Raw genomic sequence first — 25419 nt, forward strand, 5'->3', positions numbered from 1 at the left:
TATCAACAAAGAACAGCAAAAGTAGTTCATTCCTAATTAGGTGAAGTTGAGCTCTTTGAATCCACTGAGTACCTCCTTGGGGAATTGTGTCACCTTGGTCCCCGGACCCTGAATCAAGTGCTTGGTGTCTGGAGAGCCACAGAGTTGGTGCTGGATGTCGACTGAGATAAGGGGGTGCAATGATAGAAACTCCCCAAGTGTTTAACATACTGGATACACAGACATTTATTGAGCACTTACTCTGAGGACGTGATGTTATATATTCAAGAGTTAAAAAGCAGCACGTGTTTTGGTCTGCAAAGAGCTCATGTTCTGTCAGGGGAGCTAACATTTATTGAAGGCCCACCCTATGTCCAGACGCTCCATGGGATGGATTTTTCTGTCTGTTTGCTCTTTTAAGGAGCCTAACGACTTATGTAAGAGAGGATGGCGATGAAAGGTGAGCCCCTGGAGTACATGTTAAGGGCAAGACCTCTCCTTTTGGCTTGTACGTTCCCTTCATGTGGCCAAGGAAGCCCCTGGTAGCACCAATAGCAGGGGTTGCGAGTGACTGCACGTCGAGCCTGAGAGAGGTGAAAAGCAACATCTCCTTGGGTTTTTGCTTTATCTTCTTTTTAAAGATTTATTTATTTATTTGTGTGTGTGAGAGAGCGAGTATGAGCAGGGGGTGCAGAGGAAGACAGAGAGAGAATCTCAAGCAGACTCCATGCTGAGCGTGGAGACTGATGGGGGGCTGGATCCCAGGGCTGGATCCCAGGACCCTGAAATCATGACCTGAGCCGAAACTAAGAGTCGGACACTTAACCAACTGTGCTACCTAGGCGGACGCCCTGTTCTTTGGGCTTTTAGAGACATCATCTCAATGATCACAGACACCCATTTCAGAGATGAAGAAACTGAGCCTCCATAAGGTTGAGGACTCACCCAGAATCACGCTGCTTCAAAAGCAATGTAACGCTTATCCAAGATGAGTCTGTTAGTCCTCTGTCTTCCATCATGAGAGAGATATGGCCCTGCTACTCTGCCCAGGGGAAAGCTGGGCCCTTTGTCTTTCTTGCCCCACCTCTTCAAGGGTGCCCCAGTGACCGCCCACTGACTGCTCAGCACCTCTGTGTTTCTGCTCAACAGCTGGATGGCTTTGAAAAAGGTTCCGAGTTGCTTCCCTGCAAAATGGGAATGGCGATACCTGCCTCCGAATCCTGATTCTGTTACCTGCTAGCTTTGTTTCCTTGGACTTCAGTTTCCATGTCTGTAAAATGGGATGAAATCCTATCGGATGGATGAAATTAGCAAAGGTATATGAAAGTGTCCTGCCCAAATCCTAGCACATGGTTGACATTCATTAACAGTGCATCTCTCCCCTGTTTTAGGCAAACAGGCTTTCAGAGAAGTCACCAGAACTTTCAGGAAATGTTTGGGCCAAGGGTGTCCCTCTCATCCTGTCCCTCCTCTCATCACTACACTCTGGGCGGCTTTGTTTCTTATCTTCACTGTGGGCCTCAGCATTGGTTGGGCAGGGGAGAAAGCGAAGCCATAAAGAGAAGTCTTCAAGTTCGCTGGGCCCGCGGGGAGGAAGGGGGTGGGCAGGTCCTCATTCTATTTGTACAGGTGCATTGTAATGCTGCCTGTGGTGTGAACATTTTCCACTTCATTACTCCTGGCCCTGACCCAGGCCCCGGCTGCTCCCCTGGTCCCTGCCTTCGTTGAATTTCAGCGGTTCCTGGCCTTTGGAAGGCAGCAGTAACAGAAAGGAAAACAAACGAGGTCGCCATAAACATTTCTGCACATTGCCCAACGAGGGCAGATGGACACACTCATGAAGCAGGAGGGGGGCAGGCTTGGCTGGGCCCACCGGTACCCCCGTGAAAACACCTCAATCCCCAAGGGCTTCTGTCTGCTGAGCCCAATCTTTCTAACTAGAGTTGGTTTAATGTATAAGCATGGGTCATAACAGATACCCACAGGTTCCAGGACCCCGTCGGCACAGCCTATAAAAGTTGGTTGAACTGAATAAATAAATAATAGCTAACATGTATTGAGCACTTGCTATGTGCTACATGCTGTTCTAAGCACTTGAGATGGATTTTAGAGTGAGGTATATACTCTGATTATTCTTATTTTGTAAGTGAGGAAACTGAGGCACACAGTGTGGTTTGTAAGCAGTGGAGCCAGATTTTGTCCCTGACGGTCTGACTTTAGAATATGTATCATGCCCTTGTGCCTCCTGGCACAACACATTCTATGTGCTTCTATTTTGATGATGAGAAACCTTGAGTTGTGTGTTATATACCGTAATAGAATGATATGACTTAGACTCATTGATTCCCAGGATTGGATTGGACCATAAGTGATGAAGCCCAATGACCATGAGATGCTGGGATTCCTCACAGACATCATCCAGACTGTGCTTACATACCTCCACTGATGGGAAGCTCGTTACTATATAAGGCATCCCATTACATTGCATGACTCTTTAAATCAATGGTAGAGCTGAAGGCTGTGTGCAAAATTAAGCTTTTTCCCAATCATATTGGTTATTTGGAAAGGAGATAATTCAATCAACTGTGCCTAGCAGAGGGCCCAGAAGAGAGGGTGGGCTCTCAATAAATCTTTATTTCTTTCCTCCTTTCCCCTTTGTCTTTCACAAATTAAAAAGAAAAGAAAGAAATTATTTACTGACCGTCTTGTTAAGAAGTTATATTTAATAAAATAATATTAAGCTCATGCCTCTCTTGAAAAGGGAGAGATTTCATTGGGCAAGAAGATCCAATTTTCATTGCCGTTCCTTTTATCCCTTTTTGTTTCTTCCTTTCCCAAGTGGTTTGTGGATCTATATGTGCCAGACATTTGCTGGTCACGGAGCTGCAGAAAGGAATAGAGCACAGTCCCTGCCTGTGGGGAGGTCCCAGGTACAATGGGAACCTGCTGCCTAAATGACCTGCAATTAGAGCTGTACACAAATGCCGGGAAAAGCCAGCAGTAGCAGGAGTGGCTTGCTCATTATGTTCACCAAGGCAGGTTCTGCCAGACCCACTGGGCAGTATTTTTCCCACCTCCTGGTAAAGGTACTCTGTGTAATTGAAAGGAATGTTTGCATTTGAAAGCAGCTTAAAATGATCCCCAAACGTATAATTTTATCAACTGGGGGGCCATGTCATCACAGTAGAAGATAGAGCAGGATTGAAATCCATCCCATCCCTCTTGTCTACTCAAGGGCATTGCCTCCAGAACCGGACCTTCTTTTTTCTCTCCGCCTCATGAATGTATCCCTTTCATAGGCCCCTCCCATCAGCACACAAACATGCCATGAAGTCAAGCATCTTTAAAAAGAAACACTCCATTTGACCCCATCTCCCCCTCATTTCACTCTTCCTCTTTCCAGAAAAATTCTCCAAAGGATCGAACCTACTTGTAGTCCTCACTTTCTCTCCTCCTGTTCTCTCTTGAACCCAATCAATTGGATTTTTGCCCTCACCACTTCACTGAAATAGATACTGTCAAGGTCATGCTTTGCCATTTCTAGAGACAGGAAATTCTGCCAAATCCCAAGGTCAGTCCCCATTTCTACCTTAAACTAGCATTGATTTGATCCTTCCTTGGGACACTTCCTTCATTCAGCCGCCAGGACTGGAGCCTCTGGGCTTTCTTCCTCCCTTAAGATGTCCCTCCTGCACAGCTTTCTTGCTGGGTCCTATTCCTCTTTATTAGCTTGATCCATTGGAATGCTCCATGCATTGGTTCTCTCCTCTCCTATCCCCACTCATTCTCTTGGGTATTTCCATCCAGGCCAATGGCTTCCCCAAATAGCATGTGTTCTGATGAATGGCAATTGAATATCTCCAGAATGCTGCTCTCCACCTTCTCTGCTTTTCCCACTGTGTCACCTAAAACAAAACTCATCATTATCACCCCCAACCTGCTCCTACCCCAGGATTTCCCATCTCTGGAAATGGCAACTTCACACTGCCAATCACTCAGTCCAAGAGCTGTGGAGTCATCACCAACTCTTCTTCCTCACACCCCACCTCCAACCATCAGCAAATCCTGTTGCCTCTTCTTGAAAAAGAGTTCTAGAATCTGTCACCTCTCCACCTCATGGTTACTACTCTCCGAGCCCCCGTCCTTTCTCGCCTGGATTGTTTCAATAGCCTCCTAACTGGCCCCCCTATCATCCTTGTTGCTCTTCAGAATGATGCTCATGCGGGCCAGAGTGATGCCAAGTCACATCATGTCACTCCTTGGCCCAAAGCCCTTCAATGACTCCAGTCTCACTCAGGGTAAAATCCAAAGTTCATTCGATCCCCCACCAGGCCCTCATGAACTGGATCCCTCACTCCTGCTCTGGCTTCACCTCCTGCTGGTCTCCTCATCTTTCTCTTTGCTCTAGCCACTCTGGTCTACTGGCGGTTCATAAGCACACCAATGTGTTTCTGCCTCAGGGTCTCCAGGCTCACTCCTCCTCCTCCCTGGGTGCTCTTCTACCATGATATCCACATGGCTAGCTCCTCCCTCCTCTCAGGTCTCCGTGGAAAGGACTTTCGAGATGACTACAGGAAATAGTATTCCACATCACTATCTATTTCACTCTGCTTATTTTTCCTCCATAGTGCTTACCACTACCTGAGATAGTATGGATTTACATGATGGCTAGTAGCTTCCTTCCTTCCTCTAGAGCTTAAGTTCCTTAACAGAAATTTGTTTTGTTCACTGCTTTAACCTCAGTGTCTAGAACAATGTCGGCACCTCGTAGCTGCTCAAAAAATATTTTCTGAAAGAATAAGTTGGAAACTCTGTGCTTGAGTCCCGGCTCTGCCTCTGATTTCCCCCTGTGACCTGGGCAGATCACTCTACCTTTGTGCCTCAGCACCTTCAATCTGGAGTAGAAACAATGCTTTGCCCTTCCAAATTCAGAGGATCAGAAACTCCAGTGGTAGAAGAGTCATGAAAGCATCTTGTAATAAAGCCATCATACATAAAATCAACGAAAAGGTCGGTCCCTCCCCAGTTAGGTCCAGATTGGTAAATTTGTCCTGAAGATGAGAAGAGCATTATCAAAGTACATGGGCCCTTGTTTCTCTTTCAGGGTTTTCTTTTGGAGCAGTCCAGTATGCAGAAGGGAGAGAAACACCCGGTTAGAGTATGACTGCTCCCCTCCGGGGGCCAGGACATGGGCCTGATCCAACCTATATTCCATAGAGCTCTGCCTGGTAGACTCTGTGAGCATCCTGAGGGCACCGGCCATGTGTTTTTAGCTTTACAATTCCAGTGCCTAGCTCAGGGTAGGCAGTAATAAGAATTTACTGGATTGAGAATTGGGCTTAACTGATTTATTTTATTTTATTTATTATTATTATTTTTTTGCCGAGGAAAGGGCTCAGTGACTGTAAGTGACTTACCCACGGTCACACGGTAGTGAGAACCAGAGCCAGTACGCCAGGCTGCAAAGGGTCTGCAGACAACACCAGGCTGCTCAACTTGGTCTAAATCTCTTCGAACCTGCCTTGAGCATTTGGTATAGCCTTTGCACACACCACTTTCGTTAGAGCAGGCTGTGTGCAGACAGCCTAATGGCTTCTCTTTAATGCCCTTTGAAAAGAGGCTGGAAAACTTCAGTAGAGAAGGGGGGAGAGGTCCAGGAGAAAGCCTTCTCCCAATCACGCGTGCCTTTGCAGCCCCTCCCAAGTTTCGATGTGCAGTTTCAAGGTTTCTCTATGGCCACTGGGGTTGCTATGGAGATACAGCAACAAATATTTGGAGGAGGCCCGTAACACCTCCCTGCCTCTGCCCCCCCACACCCCCCCAAGCCTAGTAAAGAATGTTTGGGACAAGGCTCCTGCCCATCAAGCTGCTGTTTGCGGCTGAATGCGGCCTTTGTGACCAGCCTCCTGGCCTGCCACCAGGCCCCAAAGAGATGGCTCGGCCCCGATCTTTCTAAATAGTGTTGGTGCTTTAGCTTCCACAGGAGCGGGGGAAAAGCTCTACATAACTCTAAGAAAATCGTCCAGCTTAGGGCTGATTGTCAAGACGAAAATGATGTCATTCAGGAGAGCCGGGCAAGGCTGAAGCAGGAACAATGCCAGTGACCACTCTCAGAGCACCGGGAGTGGCTTCGTGCAGGGAGCTCTGCCCTGCTAGGGGCCGCAGCTGCATGGCTGGAGAAGCCTGTGCCATCCCTCCCAGCTCCCAGATGAGCAACTGGATGCCCAGGGAAGGAACGAACACCAGCTGCTTCAGCTCATCGTGCCGGCACGTGGTGCTGCCAACGCTGAAAAGTCCCAGCATTATGATTATTACCGGTCTTACTGTAAAGTTCCCTAGATTCCTGTCGCAGGATAGCTGGCCACTTTGTGGAGCCTCTCACCTCGCTTGCACTATGCGGAATCAATCTCGAGAGGCAAGGAACAGCGCAACAGAGAAATTAAGCCTTAGCAGGGAATTAACCATTTATTCATGGCAACTCGATATGCTTGCTTATCATTGCAGGCCGGGTGTTGTGTGATCTTACCAGAATGTGCAGGCCCGTGGCTTCCCATCTGGCTTCAGTTTCTGTTTTGCGGGGGAAGGAGGTGGTGGAGGAAACTTGACTTAACAGCAGGTGTTACTTTGAGGGCTAGAAAGGTACCATTGTCTCCTCTGCAATACACTGCCTGGTTTTCACCTGCTGACAAATCACAAACTCACTTACCATTAAAATCCCGGGTCATTACTTCATTAGTTTAATAGGTCTTTATTAAATGCCTACTGAGGGTCAAGCACTGGGCTGGGTATTGGGGATAGAGAAACAAATAATATTTGTTTAACAAGTATTTATTGAGTGTCTGCTCGGTGCTAGGTACTATGCTAGGCCCTGGGGATACCAGTCATTCCCTCTCCTCAAGGGAATTGCTTGCGGAGAAGTCAAGTAAACACTTGTAGGGGGAGGATTACTTCTTCACTTGTAAGTAAAGGCATGAGGGGAGCACCTACCAAGGGCACTTAAAATTAGTCTCAACCGGTACTAGCCACCTCAGTAGCTCCCAGCCCCCAGTGGCTATTGAACATTTAAAATGTACCCGCTGAACTGAGATGTCTTGTAACTGTAAAGCACACACTGGATTTCAAAGACTTAGTATGAAAAATAGAGTGTAAAGTATCTCATTAGCAATTTAAACTGATTACATGTTAAATGATAATATTTTGGATATATTGAGTTAAATACAATATACTACCAAAATTAATTTCTCATGTTTCTCACAATGTCATTTAAGCTGTCCACAACCCTATGAGGTAGAGATTTTATTCTTAACTCCGTTTAACTGATAGAGAATGGGCTTACAGTGGTAAAGTGACTTGCCCAAGGTCATAGGACTTAGAGTAATTGATTTGCCTAAGACCATACAACAGGATTTTCCGTCAGAGAAAGCCCACTGATCCACCGATCACCTGGTTTAGAAATTGGGTCTTTAAGCTGTATTCTCTTGGTGTGTATTGCTCTCTACAGAGGACCCGAGAGTATGTCGGAAGCATGAGGCACTTCCAATCATGAATCAGTTTTAGAGAGCAGGACAGATACATTCTGAAAGCAAAACACTCCTACTTGTGTCAGAGGATGGCTGGTGGTAGCCACATCACCATTCTCCATGTCCTCCTTAAGAGCCCCTGGGTTTCAGTTAGGCATGTGGCTGCTGGAAATGAAGTCAGTATTGTCTGGCCTCCATTACAGCTAGGTGTTGCCATGTGACTGAGTTCTGGTCCATGGGATGTGAGCAGAAGAGGTGTACGAGAGTTCTGGGAAGTGTGCTTAATTGCAGGACACATGCCTTCTGTCCTGCTGTTCCTCCTTCTCGCTGGAGGGAGCAGCCATCTTGGGTAAGGAGGTAGAAACTGTACAAGGAGGATGTCAGAGCAACAAGATGGAAGGGGCCAGGGCCTCTGCCACCGTGGAGTACAATCACTTCCCTCTGGCTTTCTGTTATACGTGAGAGACTTAAACCTCATGGTTATCATGAGTTTTCTGCCATATGCAGCTGATCATAATTCCAATAAGAACATGTCTCAACATTTCCTCCAAGTATATCAGAAATGACATGGTTAGAGTGGAATTGTCCCTGGAGTCAGAAAAGCCCAAGCCTGAATTCTCAGGTTGTGTGATTTTTAAAAAAAATTTGTATGAGTGAGTCCATACTTGAAATAAACTGATTTTATTTTTTGAAAAAGAAATACATGCAAATGATTAAAGCTAATTCAAATAGTTTTTAATGATGAAAGCCAGTTAGCTTCTCTGTGCCTCTGTTTCTTCCTCTATACACGGGACTAACGATACTTCAATGAGTGCATGCACGTGTAGGGTAGCAACGAGCACAGGGCTGGCCCACAGCGAGTGCTCCATAAATCTTGCTTTCTATCCCATGGCCCAGTATGTGTCAGATACCACACAGAGAGTGAAAGGTACACAAGCAATAGTCCCTTGTCTTCCAGAGGATCACAGTAGTACTTATGAGCCCTGTAGGACAACATAACACCCAGCAAGACAAGTGTCACCAAAATGTGTAGAGGACGTGCTGAGCGGGAGCCAAAGTCGCGGAATGACTTCCAAGTCAGGCAGACTGATACTTGAAGCTCATGAGGTGTGTGAGCAGGGACAGTTAGGTCTCCTTCCCGAGTCTCAGTCTCCACATTGGTAAAAAGGGAATAATAATAGTCATTATCACGTAAGATTGTTAAAATATCAAATTAAAGCAAGCATGTTGAAGTACTAATCATAATGACTTAGACAAGAGAAATGATCAATGCTAGTATTACATCATTTTGGGCTGAGGAGATCAGGGAATGCTTCCAGATTTTAAGCTCAGATTTGAAAGATGAGTAAAACAAGGGAAGGGCCTACAAGATGAAAGACAGTATATTAGCAAGGTCAAGGAGGAGGAAGAGTGAACAGCAACTCCAAGCAAGAGCAACAGGTTGAACAAGCTAAACGGAGGGACTCAAGGGAGTGTAGAGAAGAGGACTGAACACAGGAGGAGGTGAGATCCAGAGGGCCTTAGATGATAAGTTGGAGGTTTTGACTTCATTCCCTACAAACTAGGGAGCCATTAAAGAGCTTTTGAACATAAGCACAACAAAGTCAAAATGTGTGACTGTGACAGGTGAATTAATTTTTTAGAAGGAAAGGTAGTGGAGTGGATGATGGGAACCCAGTCAAGAGAAAACGTGATGAGGGAGTAAATTAGGATGTTGGCACAAGGAATGGAGAGGAAGGAATGCCTCTGAGTTACAGCCCACCGGGCACCGTGACTGGCTAGGTGTTGTCTTCAGACACACTTGTGAGAGAGGGAAGTAGACCTGGTGTGACATCCCTATACCCACCCCATCTTCACCCCCCCAACACACACCTGTAAAGGATTTCCCAGGTGGTGTGCTTAGCTGACCTGAGGGACCCCTGGGTGTACCCATCCAACAGGGCAGCTCTACTTTCTCCTCAGGTCCCAGGTTCACCTCAGCCCATGACTCAGTGCGAGAGGCTAATGGATTGTTTCTGACCCATGGAGAAGAGTGAGTCATGACCAGGACAGTAGTGTTACCCCATCCAAGCCAGGGTGGCTCCTGTTGTGGAATCTAGTAGAAGGGTCATCAGAACAGGTCAGAAGACTTCTGTTCAGTCACGGATTGCTGAGCAACTCCTTGAACCCTGTATACTGTTTTTCCTCCATCTATAAAATGGGTGTACTTCCCTGGGGTCAACAGGGTTAAAATTAGATCATAAATTCTTCCATCAGTTCACTCAACCAATGTTGACTGGGACCTACTCTGTGCTGATGTGCTGGGCAACAAGGAATAAATAAGACATAGGCCCTCCCTCAGATTCTAACAGGGAAACAGATAAGTACATAGAAGCACTAGCATGCAATCAGCTTTCCAACATATAGTTTCATGTTCACTAACTCACTTGAGTTATCTCTTGTGAGGTAGAAACATAGTATACCCATTTAACAGATAAGAAAACTGAAGGCAAACCAGGCCAAGTGATTTGCCCTTCCTGGTGTTCCCACATGACCTTGAACATGATTCCATCATAGTCTTTCCATGCTCTGTTAAGGTTGGAGGTTCAAATGTTTATCCCACCCCCCCCCCCCCCCGCAAACTTTAAGCTCCCTACAGGCAGGGCTAATTTCTCATTGTTGACCACCAGCATCTAGCTCCAGCTTGGCATATAGGAACAGAGGACTGGTGAGCAGAGGGTGCAGTGGAGGGAATACAGCTAAAAGTTCTGGAGTGTTGGCCAAGTGCGGACTTGGCTGTTCACTTTACATTTGTTATTGGTTAATCTACTATAAAAACTCAGCACTGTGGGTATTAATATCTCTGTTTTATAGGAAATGTGCCAGAGGCTGACTTAAGGGATTTGCCCAAGGTCACATTGAGAGTAATCTGAAAAGCTTCACACTCAGAGTTGGGCAGGGAGATGGTGTTTGTTGTTGGTGGTGGTGGGTGAAGTGGGTGGGCACCTAGAATTACAAACCCAGAACCAGAGGAGTTCCTGCAGAGCATTTAGCTGTTTCCCAGAAGCATCTTTACGCACCAAGGCCCAATCCTGCTCTCCAGCTTCTAGAAGCATCTGTGTTCTTTCCACTAAAGCAGCCACCTGCCCTGCCGACTCTTGGTGATTGCTCAAATAAATGCTTGAATGGGAGAACATAGGCCTGAAGAACTCATCACCAATGCTGAGCTCCCACTGCATGCCCAGGCACTGAGCACAGCCAGTTATTATGCTTCCTCTTCATTCTCACAACATCACAAGGAAGGAAGTACCAAGACAGCCCAGTTTTACAGAGAGAAATTGAGGCTTAAAGATGGTGGGACTTGGGCTGAAGTCACAAAGTTGGTAAGGAAATCCAGGCCTGTTGGGTTCTAAAGCCCGAACTACCAACCACTACGTTGAAGTGAATATATGTGTGAATGGATTGTGGCCCATTGTGACCTTGAACAAATCCCAAACTTCTGAAAGTGACAAGCCCACAGCAATGTTTGCTCCTCAGGAAGGGGTGTTTTCCAGTCATTTACTGATCTGACATTTTATGAAACAGCCCTCTGTCTGCTGGCTCCCCTACCATGGTCGGAGAACAGGCTCAAGTCCCCCACTGGATCCAGCTATCTTTGGGACCTTGAAGGCCAAATTTGAGGGTATGGATTAGCCCCAAACCTAAGGTCTCTTCTGTGGTAACTGCTGAAAAAAATCCCTCAAGAATCTCAGCAGAATGTGACTGAGAGAGGTCTTAAGAAATCAGGCCAAATAGAGGAAAGAACAATGGATAGGAAATCAGGACATGACAGCGTCGTGACTCAGCAGTGTGGAGGTGGCTGCCAAAAGAGATAATGTAAAGTTCCGTTGTATCACTAGGAGCATAGTGTCAAATAAGTAAAGTGATATTGCACTTTCTCTGTGGTTAGACTGAAGCTGGAATGTGGGGTTAAGGTCTGGTTACACATTTTCAGATGGTCATAGTCAAACTGGAACTTGTCCAAAGGCTCAGAACTGGAACACAGAAGGGAATGACTTGTCATCCATATCTAGGCTGGAGGACCTGCACATCCTCTTCCCGAGGAAAGGAAGTGGTGAGGAAGTGGGGAGAGCAGGCTTTGGGGTTTCTCTAAGTGAGGCCCTAGATTTCTTCTGTCTGACCCACAGAGGGAAGTGGGACTCAAGCTAGAGTTAGATTCAAATGGAATGATGCCTTTCTACCCGTTAAAAAGGCAGCCAAATAAGGAAATAGTTTTGAAGGAAAAAATAAAAGCAAAAAACTCAAGGAAACTCCTCTCTCTCTTCTGTGTGACTCTGCCCAAATCACCTCAACTTCCCGATCCTCAGTCTCCTTGTCTGGAAGGTGCTGGTGGTGGTCACATGAGAACCCAAGGACATGCAGACTACAGGAGCAGGGCAGGTGATGCCTGTGCACAAGGCAATGACTCCAACGGCAGGGATTTAAACTGTAGCTTGGGGCAAACTTGCTCCCCTGTATTAACTGCTCTGTGCCTTAGTTGCCTTGGGTGCAAAACGGGGCTAATATGTGTAAAACACTCAGAACAGAACCTGTGGATACAGTTAGCCATCATCATCATCATCATCACCACTCTTCCTATATGAAAGTGAGTGTCATGGTATCTAGAACATAATAGATGTTCAAAGAATGCTTTGCCTTTCCTCCCCCTGCCCCTTCCTCCAGGGAACTCCTTCAGAGTGTGTCTGGGATGCTAGGTTCTTCTAATTCCCTGACTTCTGGAGAATGTTTCCAAGTAATACAACATCCATTTACATCAGATTGTCCTCCATCTAAATACATTTTTAGTGAAAAAAGAAGCAGAGCAAGGAGAAAGCTAACCCCTTACTTTTAGAAATTTCCCATTATTAAGAGTACAAAGTGTTTCTACCTCTGCTGCCTCATTCCCTCACCAGTAAGTGACTTGGCGGGCATGGAGCACTCATGGGGAAACCAAGGCTCAGAAAGGCTCAGTGGCTCACCCAGGGCCACTAATACCCGAGCAAGAGGGCCAGGACTTAAATCCAAGGCTTTCTGACTCTAAACACAGGTATTTACATCAGGCATCACCCAGCCCCTGGCCCCTGATGCTCTCCTCCTACTCTGGGATTGTGCTCCAGGAAGCATGAGAGGGACACTCAGACAGGCTGCCAATCTTGAAGCCAAATCCTTGTATTGTTAGTGAGGACCAAGGAGGAGAGAGAGGAGCCTGAACCCTGATGTCTGCCAGGAGCCTGAGCTTCTAGAGCTGGTCCCCTCACTTGGGCAAGACCCAGAAGCAAGCAATGAACATCAAGAGCCCAGGGCTCCTACCAGCATTGCTAACTGACTGATAACCCTGTACCTGTGCTAATACAGTGGCCACTGGTGACAAGTGGCTCTTGAGCACTTATATGAATGATCATTATCTCTGTTTTATAGCCCCGTCCGGGAGCATGCCTCCATTACACGGCTGACAAGTCGGGTCACCAGGACTAGAACCCATCTTGTCTGGGCCAAAGCCAGCCCTTCACTGCCACACTAGCCTCTTGTCCTGCTCTCTAGGGAGTGTCTGTGCACCTTCTGAACCCAGACAGGTGATTGGGTCATGTCTGCCTGTGCACAGGGGCCTCCCTTCCTGCCCGGCTCCACCTGGGCCCAGCTTTAGAAGCCACCTGTGTTGTTCTACTGATAACAGTGTTGGCCCTTCCAAAGCCAGGGCCATAAAAGGCAGCTTTCAAAAGTCACTGCCCCAGAAAAGTCAACACGAAGGGGAGGCCAGTCATGCTTTCGGAGGGGGAATGTCACCTCTGGGCTGCCTCAAAGCCTTTGCCAGAAAGACCTTCAGAGTCCAGGAGCCTGGGGTCTAGACTTGCTTCTACCACAAACAGACTGTGCTACCTTGGGCATGTTTCCTGCTTTCTCTGGGCCTTGTTTTTGTCATTAGAGCAAGGATAAGACCGTAAAGGCCTACTTTATCCCTAAAATGTTTAGCATCTTCCACTCTCCATCTTGGGGGGCAATGCCCAGACACTGTATGGGATGTCTGTGAAATGCTTTATGCAGCAATCTTCAAAACAAAACCACCCCAAAAACCTGGATCTGGATTTAAAAAAAAAAGAAACTCCAACAATGTCACCATTGAAACGGTACAGCTACTCATTAATATATTGTAAAGAGTGATTTTGTGATTTTCTTCATGTATGAAAAAACACCCCCTACCCCTGACACTGAGCCCAGAGCCCCAGAATATAAAACCACAGTCAGAACACAAGGACTCTACAAAGCTCAGGTGTTTGGACAAATTGCCCGCACTTGAGAACACAGGGCAATTTTCTCAACTTTTAAAATGTTTTCTCCCTCCCCCCATCTTTTCTGGGGTTTTCGCCCTTGCTTGTAACTTAAACCACAAATAAAGCTTTAAGCCTCTGGCTGTGAGGAGCGGTGTAGTGGCTGCCAAGAACAGCATGGCTCACGTGGGCCCTTTTTCTGCTGCTCTGGAGAACAGCTCTAAGAGAACACCAGAACACTGGTTTTTCTTTCTTCTCTAATTGCAGAAAATGCTGCCTTTTGTATGGGCTGGGGAAAGGGCAGATTGGTGCTGATTTGTGGTGGGCAGAGAGAGATCATTTGCTTTAGGCAAATCAGAACCCAGCCATGGTAGCCTCAAAGATTCATGTGTCTCTCTCAGAGGAGCCCCCTAATACTGACTTCCATTTAAGTCTGTGGTCTAGAACCTGGTCCACCTAGGCGTTCACTACATGTCTGTGGTTGAGTGAATGCACTCCTACATTCTTTCTCACTGTCAAAACTGGGATGAGTGTTCATATCCTCATTTCAGAGCTGAGGACACCAAGACTCCAAGAGGCAAGCCAACTCATTCAGGGGCATTCACATGGTTACCCGATAGGGCTGGTGTGTTAACCCAGGCTGGCACCAGATGGGATTCCTAAGCCCATGCTCTTTCTGTGGCTGCCTCAGCGAATGGGCCAAAGAAACACTGTGTTCTCAGCTCACAAATGGAGCCGAGGCATGATGGACAAGGCGTGTGGAGTTAGACTTCTCTTCTCCAAGCACTGTCTCCCACGTCTTCCAAAATTATCCCCGTGGGGATGACTCTCACCAGAGAAATGCCAACTCAACCCTCTTTCCAGCTGCCTGCTGGACATCACTGCCTAGATTTATGCTCAGTTCTGTGGACAGTGCATAGCCCACAGGTGGTGCTTACTGTTAGTTGAAGAAATAAGTCAATGATGGCCCATGGATACTATCTGAATCTAAGTCACTGTATCCACTGTTGAATCCCCAGTGCCTCGATAGGGCTTGTGAAATAGTTGTCCAATGAATGAATCAATGAATGGAAAAATGCATTTTCCCCTCTTCCACCCCCCACCTCACCCCCAATAGTTTACCATCTGGATTGCCTACTTCTGCTAAAGACACCGCCATCCTTCTCCAATCGTTCAAGCCAAGGGCCAGGGACCTCCCCCCAGATACCCCTTCTCCTACATGGCTCCTCAAATGGGTTACCACATACTTTTGATTCTGCCTCTGAGCTGTCTTTCATGCCTACCTATCCCTTTCTCTCCAAATCTTAACTCATGAACCTCTTGCTTTTATTGTTCAAAACTGTATTGGTTAAAAGAAACAAAATCCCAACTTAAACTTACTTGAGCAAAAGGGGGAGATTTAAATGAAGGATGTAGGGAGAATCACAGAATTGAAGGCAAAACCAAACTACCAAGGCCCAGGGAGTGTGGGGTTGGCTGGAACAGAGGGCTCTGATTCTGACAGCTCTCTTTTTCTCTGTCTCTCTCTCTTCCACCTTTTTCTGAGTTCCTTGATGTACTGGCTTCATTGTGTTTCATTGGCTCTCTCTATGTCATAGGGACATAGGTGTCTGTGGGTTCCCATCTATACAGCTTTAGGATTAGAGTGGAAAAAGTCTCTTTTCCACATGCTCCAATAGGATAATTCATAGAGGGGCCCATTTGCCTAGTGTAGCCCATTTCCCACCCCCTTGGCCCACCCCACCCCAGAGCAGTAAATGGGGCTGGCAGCACCAAGAGTGCCTCTGTGCGAGATAGAAGAAGGCATCTCATCCTCTGGGTGCTGTATCTCTGTAAGTACAGCAGAACATAGGCTGGATTCCAGCCTCCATCTATCCTGCCTTCCAGACAACCTTATGCAGGGCATGACCTGCACAGCTCTACATAGTAGACCTGGCTGGCAGTGGAGGTGGGGCTCACCACTCTCTTTAGTCTAGTTTGGATCAGATGTCCACACCTGGCCAATCACTACTGCTAGAAAATCAGTGTCGTGCAAGTGATCTCACTTTCCATTTGGACCACATGGTCAAAGTGGAGGGAAGGTTAGTGAAGGGGCATTTTTTTCCAAGAAAGGAAGGTAGCACATTCATAGATCCCAGGAGAATTATATGATCTGGAATGTGTCTACAACTTCCAAACCCAATCTTCCTATTGGTTCCCTTCATTGATACAGGGGACCATCTGTCCAGATGCTCTGGCCAAAAAGCAGGGGGTGAAGGACATTCTTTATACTTTCCTCTCTCTTGCAAATAATCTCCTGAATATATTTCAAACATGCTCTGATCATTTCTCTGTTTCTTCTGCCATTTCCTAGGTTAGACAACTATTACATCTTGCTTGGTCCATTACAATGCTTCCTAACAAAAATGTCCCCAAATTCATCCCATCCCTGCACCCACAGAACTTTGTTAAGTGACCTTGCTATTCTTGCCACAGAAAAGTGGTGCCAATTTTCCACTCTATGAATCTATGATTGGTCAATGAGACTTTAAGAAACATGACATAAACAGAGGCTTGAAAAGTACTCGTGCGTCGGGGCTTGCTTTCTCTTCCTGTTCTTGGTAACCCTGCAAACACTACCTTGCAAAGAAGCCCAGGGTAATGACAGACATGTGGTCCAGTCACCCCCATTGCTTCACCCAATCTCCAGTGCCCACCAGACATGTGAGCAGCCCATGAGCTGACTGCAGAACTGCCCACTTGCCTCATGGACTTGAAAGCAATAATGAAATGGTGGTTGGTTTAGACCACTACATTATGGGGCGGTTGATTATACAGCAAGAGCTAAATGATCCACCAGCCTTGTTCTCTTCAGCCTTCTCCTTCTGGAGTGTATCTTCGTACTCATCCTGTTAGCTCCTTGAAATGCAGGTCAGATTATATTACTTCTTTCTTCATAAAACTTTGATAGCTCATCATCTACTAAACAGTGAACAATTTCATTTAATGTAGTAGACCAAATGCCCCAGGATCCACAATTCTCCTTTGAATTGCCCTGTCTTCAACCCACACCCTCTGTCCTCTAGACTACTAAGGGATTCGATGCTCCCCTAACACTGGGTCTACATCTGTGCCTGAGGAGATGACACATAGGTTGCATGTGGTGGCCTTTTTCTAGAGCATTATTCACCTTTTCACCTTTCCTACCTTCATAAGACCCAGCTCAAATGCCCTGGCTTCTGGAAACTTCCAGTGTATCTCTTATTTCAGTTTCATTGACTTCTTATCCATCCACTGTTCTAGATTGGCCACCTCTTGAAGGCAGGAGATTTGTAATTCTTCTTAATTTTAACTTATTCCTCTTAATCTTAAACTTACTAATTACTTCTTTGTAGCTTTCCCCCACAGCACCTAGCATAGTGTCTGGAACATAAAAATGTTGATAAAAATGCTAGAAGTCTCTCCAAGTCTTCTAGACTTGGAGGAGGTGGGCATGACCTGTTGAGGCAAAAGATGAAAATGGTTGAGTGTAGACTCTGAGGCCAAACTGCATGAGTTTGAATCTTAGACTTACTTCATAGTGCCTCAGTTTTCTTATCTATAAATTGAGAACAACAACGGAACCTAAATCATAAGGTGGTTATGAAGAACGAGTTAACAAGTGTAGCGTTCTAGAAAGGTGCCTGGCATAGAGTGAACACTCATTAAAATTTAGCTGCCATAAAAATGATGATGTTGGTGGCGGTGGATGTTGATGTTGGGTTGATGGTTTGTCCTCTGGACTTTGTTCCCTCTTGAATGGTCTTCCAGGCCAGTGTAGAGAAGGCATATGTAAGTTTCTGATTTGGGAGATCCAGGATCAAGTCTTTGCTCTGCCAGCTGAGAGAACTTTACCCAGCTGACTCCCCTTTACTGAGATTTGCTTCTTCATAAATGGGTGTGACCCTACTGAGTTGGGAGGAAGTCATGAAATAAGGAATGTTGAAGGAGCATGGTTAGAACACCATGCTTCCTTCCAAAGGTCTTCTGTGGCCACCATCCCTGAATTGGGTTAGGCACCCACAACCCTCTCTGCTTCCTCAAGCCATGCATTCATTCACAGACTTCCTAAGTGAGCACCTACTATGTGTTAGGAGGAGAGTCATGAACATGACAAAATGCTTGCCTTCCTGGAACTTATGTTCTTGTGGGAAGACAGAGTAGAAGTAATTAAATAATAACCTAACTTCCGGTTGGTAAGTACAAGAGGATTCAGGGGGTGCCTTCCTAAGCAGAGCCCCTCCATCCTTGACACACTGTGTTGTCATTGCCCATTCATGTATGGGTCTCCACCTCCACTGTGAGCTCCTGCAATGTAGCTCACGTACCCAGCACAGTACCTGCTATATTGTAGGGGCTCAATTAAAATTCATGATTGAACTCTCTTCGTGATTGAATCTAAAGATCACTATAGCATTTGCAATTTTCTAGTTATAATTTTTCCTTTAATAAATAGTCACTAAAAACCTACTGTGTATCAGGCTCTGGCCTCTCAATGCCAAAGAGAAAAGCCTGTGATGTAGTCCTGTTATCAAAAAGGGAACATTCCAGCCTAGCTGGGTAAGCACTATGGCAGAGGCTTGCACAGGGACAGTGAGGAATCCACGAGGATCTACTCATTGTAGCTCCTGAATCCTTCAGGGATCCTTTGAACAGTCAGATCTCACAGGGCGAACAGACTGTGTCTTTGCCAGAGGCAGACAGAGTGGCAGGATTTTTATAAATCCAAACTGTAGATCCAACAACAATGGCCTAAAGATAAGACATGTCCCAATGAGGCTCCATCTGTTCCTCAGGCCTGTTCATGGGTCAAACCAGTTCTCCTGGGGCTCTGTCATTTCTCCACTGAAAACGTACACTGGGCCTTAGGACCCAGCTTCCTAACCTGGGGTTCTAAGCCCAATCGAAAAAAACCCATGCTTCTTTCCACCACTCTCGCATCCCTTCAGCTCTGTGATTCGTTCTGTATGTGGCCACAGGCCTCAAACTCTCCCATCTGTGGCTTCCTCATCCACAGGATGGAGACTGATTTAACTGACTGGTCTTCACGATGTGCTTGCTTCCATCACCCATTCAACAAATATTTACTTAATGTTTACTATCTGTTAGGTGCTCTTTCTGGTGCCGGAGATACAGAAATGAATCTGAGATGAAGGTCCCTGCTTTCACGGCCCTTATATTCTAGTGAGGGCAGATAAGCAATAAATAAAAAAATCGACAAAACATAGTATATCAGACGGTGGTAAGTGTGAAGAAGACAAAGCAGGGAAGAAGGACAGAGCATGGCTGGGGCGGTGGTTCTAGAACTGGAACTTTAAATATGGCGCCATGGAGGGCCTCACTGAGTAAGATGATGTGAGAGCAGAGATATAAAGGAGGTAGGCAGCAAAGTCTTGGAGAGATCCGGGACAATGTCCCAGAAGGAGGGAAGAAGAAGCTCTTTGAAGATCAAATTTACTCAGTCCCTTCCCTCTTCCTTTCCTTTCTTCCTTTTTATCTTCATTTATTTCTTCCTTCCCCCCAAAATATTTTTAGGAATATGCTAGGTACGATGCACTGTATCAAGCCTTGCAGGTAGGGCGATGGCCTCATGCTTTAAGGGTTCAAGATCTGTTGATAGAGACAGACAAGATAAACCAAGTTTTAGGGGAGGGTGTTACAGGCTTTTGTCAGAGGAAGAATAACTGTTTCATGACAGGAAGACTTTGGGCAGTCAGGTGAAGTCCATGGACCTCTTTTCAGAATGACATTTTTTTTAAAATGCATAAAGTAAAACATATACAACAGCAAAGGCAGTCAATTATTTTTAGAATTAACAAAATATATAGAAGAAAATCAAACTGGTAACAATTTATGAGTTTTTATTTACACATTAATCAGATCTATAGGCTTATTAATGATTGAAATTTCAAAATATTGGTGAGCATAGACAGTTTGTGAGATCGTCTACAATAATTCCAAAGTGATATGCAAACTTCTATGATTCTATTGGTGATGAATCACATGTATAGCAGATATCAGTGTGATTTGAGCATACATTCATAACTGAAGGAAATGTTACATTTTAGGCAGACGTTAGTGAACATAAAAATGCATTTTATCCCCCATGCAAGTTCTCAAAGCTCCTAAATTCCACCTGAGGTTAATAACCTGTGTGCTAGAGGTATATGTATGGCAGCCTCCAGAAGAAAGAAAGGAGGGGTCAGGAGAACCTTTCCAGAGGAGATGACTTCATAGCTGTGTTCCAAGGGAGGAGGAGTCGGAGTTAGCCAGGGAAGTAGGGGTACAGGGGAGTCCAGGTAAAGGGAAGAACATCAAGCAGCTTGAAACAGTCAGCCTCCTTGGGGGAAATGAAGTTTCATGTGTCGGGAACTCAGGGCTTGTGTAGGAATGGGTGGGCAATGAGGCGGGAGAGGTGGACGATGGGATCAGATCACAGAGGGTCCTGGATTCTAAGCTACAGAACTGATCTGGAAGGTGGTGGGGAGCCCTTGAAGGATTTAAGCAGAAGAGGGACATGTCACAATCAGCGCTGCATATGTCAGAAAGATCTTTTTTGGCAACTGTGAGGCTGATGGATTGCAGGGGAGGGGCAGGGACCTAGAGGCAAGCAGAGCTAAGAAGCTCTATATGTACATGTCTGGACACCTGACATGCTCCATCCAGGGCAGAGGCCCGTGGGTCCCTCTGGTCCTTGATGTCAGTCATGGAGCTTGTGCAGGTTCGGTGGGACACCAGCCTGGCGACGGGGCACGTCACAGGAAACTGCCTGCCTGTCCACAGGCCAACAGCAGGTGCCCTGGAAGTCAACCAGGAAGTGGAAAGGGAGAGATCCAGCGTTCGTGGAGGTGCCCGCCCCTGTGCCAGTGTGCACAGCGCTTTCCGGGGGAGGATTTCCCCGCGGGGAATGGGAATAGCAGCTGAGGCCAGGGGGAGATAGAGAATGGCCTGTGCTTTCCAAAGGGCTTCCTTCCACAGTGTCTCATTTATTTAAGCTTCATAACAACCCTTGGGAGTGTGTGTGCATGGATGTGGGTCTGTGTGTGCGCACGCGCGCGCACACACACACACACACACACACACACTTTCTCTGATTTACAGATGAGAAAAATCTAGCCACTGAAGCTAAAGGACACGTTGAAGGCCACTCAGTGAGTAAGAAAGAGAAGGTGAGTGGGGAAGAGAGTTGGGAATGAACATATCCCTGCTGGTCTTGAAGGTCAGGGATTAGGGATTGAGGGGGTTCAATAGGGCAAGAAGAGTTGTCACGGTTTCCGGGGAGGTCTCCCTGCTGCTGTTCTTTCTGTCCCTTCTCCAGCCCAGCCTCCACACGGTGGCTGCAGTCAGGCCCTGACTCACAATGGCGGGGAGCACTGGCGGGGAGCACTGGGCGGGGGGGGAGCAATGGCTCCCAGCGGTGGCTGCTGACCTGATTTGTCCCATATCCATCTGCAGCCTCCTCTCCTGCCATTCACTCTTGCCCGAACCAACCCCTACACTCAGACTTTTGTCCTGTGAAACATGCTCCTTCTTTTGTCTAGGGAGCAGGGGATGGGCAGAGAAGGAAGGATAGCTTGGTCCGTAATGACGTTCTCCAAAAGCGTCACCTTCTCGTTAAGGTTAAGGTAATACATTGTATGACAGTAAAAACATACTGGAAAAAGTGTGAATGCAGGACCTTGAGACAGTGGAGAAGGTGCATTTTGATACGCAACTTGCCCAACAACCAGGGATGCTGCCTGGGTCCCTCCCCACCAGGCTATCTGGCCCCTGGTGTTAGCACCTGACCAAGCCTCTGACTTGTTGGCACACCAGAGGGCCCAGGTCATCTTTGTGGAAGGACTCAGAGAAGGAGGGGCATAAGGTTACAGAGAGAAGTCAATCCCTCCCCTTGCCACTGATACTTCCCCTTAGGAACACAGTAGGCTGTCACCTGGGTCAAAAGCACAACCGTGGGGAAGAGCGAGGAGGAGGAGGAGGAGGGGAAGGAAAAAGGCTGGGGAGGGGAAGTGGGGCACAGGAGGGGGAGTGGAGGAGGGAGGGGGAGAATTCATGGTAGGAATTCAACTGCCTCCAATAATAATCCCTGGATCTCTCGCAGCTGCTGAAGTCCAGCTTGCTCTCAGGACAGAGGAGGGAGGGAGCTTCCTCTGAGCTTGGAGGCCTTGTAATCTCCACCCCCACATCCAGGGAAACCTGGCGAGGGGCTAGGCTGCCTGGGTCGGGCTCCCCCTCCCAGCTCTGCTAGCTTAGGAGCAGACCCTGAGAAGACTCGTACCCTGGGCCAGGCCCAGTGTCTCCAAAGCCAGTGGGGTGAGGGGACGTGTGGGCAGCCTGCCCTGGAAGCCACAGGAGCGTGACTCAGAGAAGGGGCTTTTGCTGGAAGACTCTTGAACCGCAGCGGTACAGGGGTGCAGGGCTGGGCAAGAGGACTGAACACTTAATTTTGAAAAGTGCACAGTTGGAGGAGAGGTTCTGTACAGACTTAGACGTGAAAGAACGCTGAGGTGCAGGAATAAAGGAAAACCTCCCTTGGTGGAGAACCTCCTTGGTGCCAGACGCTGTGTCAAGGGCTGGAGATATGGAGATTATTGTGGAGGAACGCTGTGGCTTGCATGCCCACTGTGTGCCAGGGCTTTTCCTCCATTATCCTGTTTAACACCTGCCGCCACCTCCATGAGGTAGGCTCAAGTATTCGTGCCTAACAGCGGAGGAGGCTCAGACATTCAGGCTCAGAACCCAGAGCCCCCCACCTCTTCAAGTGCCCCTCGCCCTCCGGCTGCACCGAGGGAGGCCGAGGAGGGTAAGTGACTGTCACAGTTGAGAGCACCTGGTACACTGGAGCGTCGGCAGCACAGCTGAGCCCATTTACAGGATTTCCAGCCTGTCTCCAGCTGCCAGGGCCTTTTCCTCAACTGGTGGCAGCTTCTTGTCTTTCTGTAGTGCCAAATCTCAGCTAGCCCTTCCAGAAGGCTTTCAGTGCCCTGGGCCGTGGCTTTGCTCAGTTGTCTCCCGGAGCACCCGCATGCTGACAGAGATGACAGGGAAGGAGCATCCGGAAGGGAGGAAGCAAGGGCCAGAAGGAGCCCGGTGGCGGGTGGGGCCTGGAGGGAGAGGGCAGGCTCGGGGGACTGGCTTCCTTGTAAACAGTGCGGCCGGCTCTAAAAATACCCCTGCCCTAAGACTATACTTTCAGGGATCATTTCTATAGTTCGTAAAAATACCCCTGCCCTAGACTAAGGGCACGCTGAGCTCCTCAGGTCTCTTCCAGAGCCTTTCCAGGGGCCCGGGGCCCTTTCCTGAAAGGTCAAGGGGATGGGAAGAAAGTTGACTTGTGAAGAGTAGGATTTCCTTAGCAAGGAAAGTATAACAGTATTTCCTTCCTCGGCTAAAGCAGGAGGAGGACACGCTGTGGGTTTTAGCAGCAGCGACAGCAACAGTAAAAAGCAAAAAGCTTTTTTTTTTTTTTTTTGCCCTGGGCCCTTGTTCCCTCTGTCGGAGTCCAAGGCCTGGGCCTCGCTCAGGTCCATGGTCTGGGCCTGCCTGCATTCACAGCCTGGGCTCAGGGCTGGAATCTCCAGTTGCTCCCTTTATTGTGTGTCGGACCTGTGACTCAGCCCCTTGATGCCTCAGTTTCTGCAATTATAAAAGGGAATCATGATAGTGTTGACTTCAGTCAGGTCTGAAGAGGATTAAATGAGATGCTATTTATAAGGCTCTTAGCACAGTGCCCGACACATGAGAAATGTTCAAAAAATGCTTATTATTATGGTATCTGGCAGGATATAACTATTTCCCGAACTCCACATTAAGACCTAGTTTCAAGGGAAATTATTAGGTAGGCAAAGAAGAGGCAGAATGGGTCTGAATCATAGAAATCTCACATCTGTTATTTGACAGATGGGAAACTGAGGCCCAGGGAGCAGAGAGGAGTAGCTCCGGGCCAGACACAGTATTAGCAGCTACCTGTGGGTTCAATATAACATAACCATGTAATGAGACTACTAAAAATCCTGGGTGATTCTAAGTCTGCCGCAATAGGAGTTAGGAGAATAAGGCCTTTTATTTATATGGCATTTTGAAGTTTGGAAAACCTTCTAAAAGGGGGAGACAGAGCTGAGCAGACCCCTGTCAGAGGGTTGAGCTCCATGATGGAGAGGGGGTGGGATGCACTTGATGCACACGTGCAAATGCGTAGCCGAAACAAAACATCCTCGGGTGCTGGCGAAGTTCTGCATCCTTAGACCAAGCCCTTGAATCCGAGGACCCTGGGGAAGAGGCCCAAGCAAGAAGAGTTTAGCTTGGCCTAAAGAAGCACCTTCTAACCCTGGGCCATCCAACGTGCTGGACACTAGCCAACTTTGGACACTTGAATTGTGGCTACTCTAGATTTCAAAGACTTAATTTAAAAAAGAAAAAATACCCCATTAACCACTTTCTTACTGACTCCACATTGAAATAATACTTTTAGATCCATTGGGTTAATTAATTAGATGTTATTAAAATGAATTTTTCCTGTTCTTTTTTTACTTTTTTTCCTGTGGCTTCTGGAAAATCTAGAATTATGCACGTGGCTTGCAGTCTCTTTCTGTGGGCCAGGGCTGTTCTAACCACTGCGTTTGTGCAAGAATGGAGCAAGCTGTCTTTGCAGGTAATAAGTCTCTCATCACTGGAGATGTTAATAAAAGGTGTTGTTCATGCACTTGTTCGAGTAAGGTGGCTAAACCCTGTAATCCCTCCAGTTCTGACTCAGCTGTGATTCTCACACAAGGCTCTGAGGAGCACTTGTTCTGAGGAACATGAATAAATGTTTTATAGGAAAAAAGATTGGTGATCAATTTAATATGGGAAATTCTTGGTGGAAAAAAAATCTAAGTTCCTTTGCACTAAGATTTCTCAGAACCTTCTAGACACAAAACTCCACTGTGGGTCTTTACAACAGGGACACTTTCACAGAGCATGATCAGGAAATAATTTATTTAAGTTCATTCCTTGGGAACAGCTGTCCTCAAATTCTCAAATTGAGAACATGGATTCCGTCGTCAGACATCACTGAGTTCAAATTCTGGCTCACATCCCAGGTGACCTTGGACCCATGATTTCACCTTCATCAGCTGTAGAATGAGAGGAAGCACACTCCCTACTCAGTATGGCTTTGAAGGTTACATTGTAAAGCATAGAGAAAATGTAGTGCCTGATGCAGAGCAGGTATTCAACGAAAGGTAGCTCTACTTGAGGACAGCCCGCCCCGGGGAGGGAGAGTGGCTTCCCCAAGCCAGGCTAGCTCTTGAGTTGAGTCTCCCTGTCTGCGCCCTAGCAGCTGACCTCATCTCTCTTCCCTTAGTAGCAGCGAATAAGCAATTCAGTTCATGGAGCTGGGGGACGTAGGAAGTGTCCTCAAATCTGGTGTGATTTTATAGGTCAAGTAGGTGTCCAACCTGAGACACCATTTCCTTCTTTCCTTCCCCACCTCACCGCCCTCTGTCAGTCCTGGCCAAAGGAAGCCGCAACCAGGCCTGGCAGGCTCCCCCGCCCCTGCTCCCCTCCTCTGCTCAGTTCTCATTCCCTCAGGCCTTGGAGCCCCCAGCAGATGGACTGCCCTTATCTGCAGGCTCCAG

General features: G+C 47.1%; 1 long non-coding RNA gene across 1 annotated transcript; it reads left to right on the forward strand.

The window, feature by feature from the left end:
* Positions 1 to 20402: 20402 nt before the first annotated feature.
* Positions 20403 to 24515, forward strand: LOC113910320. The gene is made up of 3 exons (XR_003516012.1): positions 20403 to 20649; positions 20903 to 20970; positions 24362 to 24515. It is a non-coding gene; the product is annotated as an uncharacterized LOC113910320 (long non-coding RNA).
* Positions 24516 to 25419: the final 904 nt, after the last annotated feature.

The sequence above is a fragment of the Zalophus californianus genome, chromosome 4, assembly GCF_009762305.2.
Source record: "Zalophus californianus isolate mZalCal1 chromosome 4, mZalCal1.pri.v2, whole genome shotgun sequence".
In the NCBI taxonomy this organism is placed as follows: Eukaryota; Metazoa; Chordata; class Mammalia; order Carnivora; family Otariidae; genus Zalophus; species Zalophus californianus.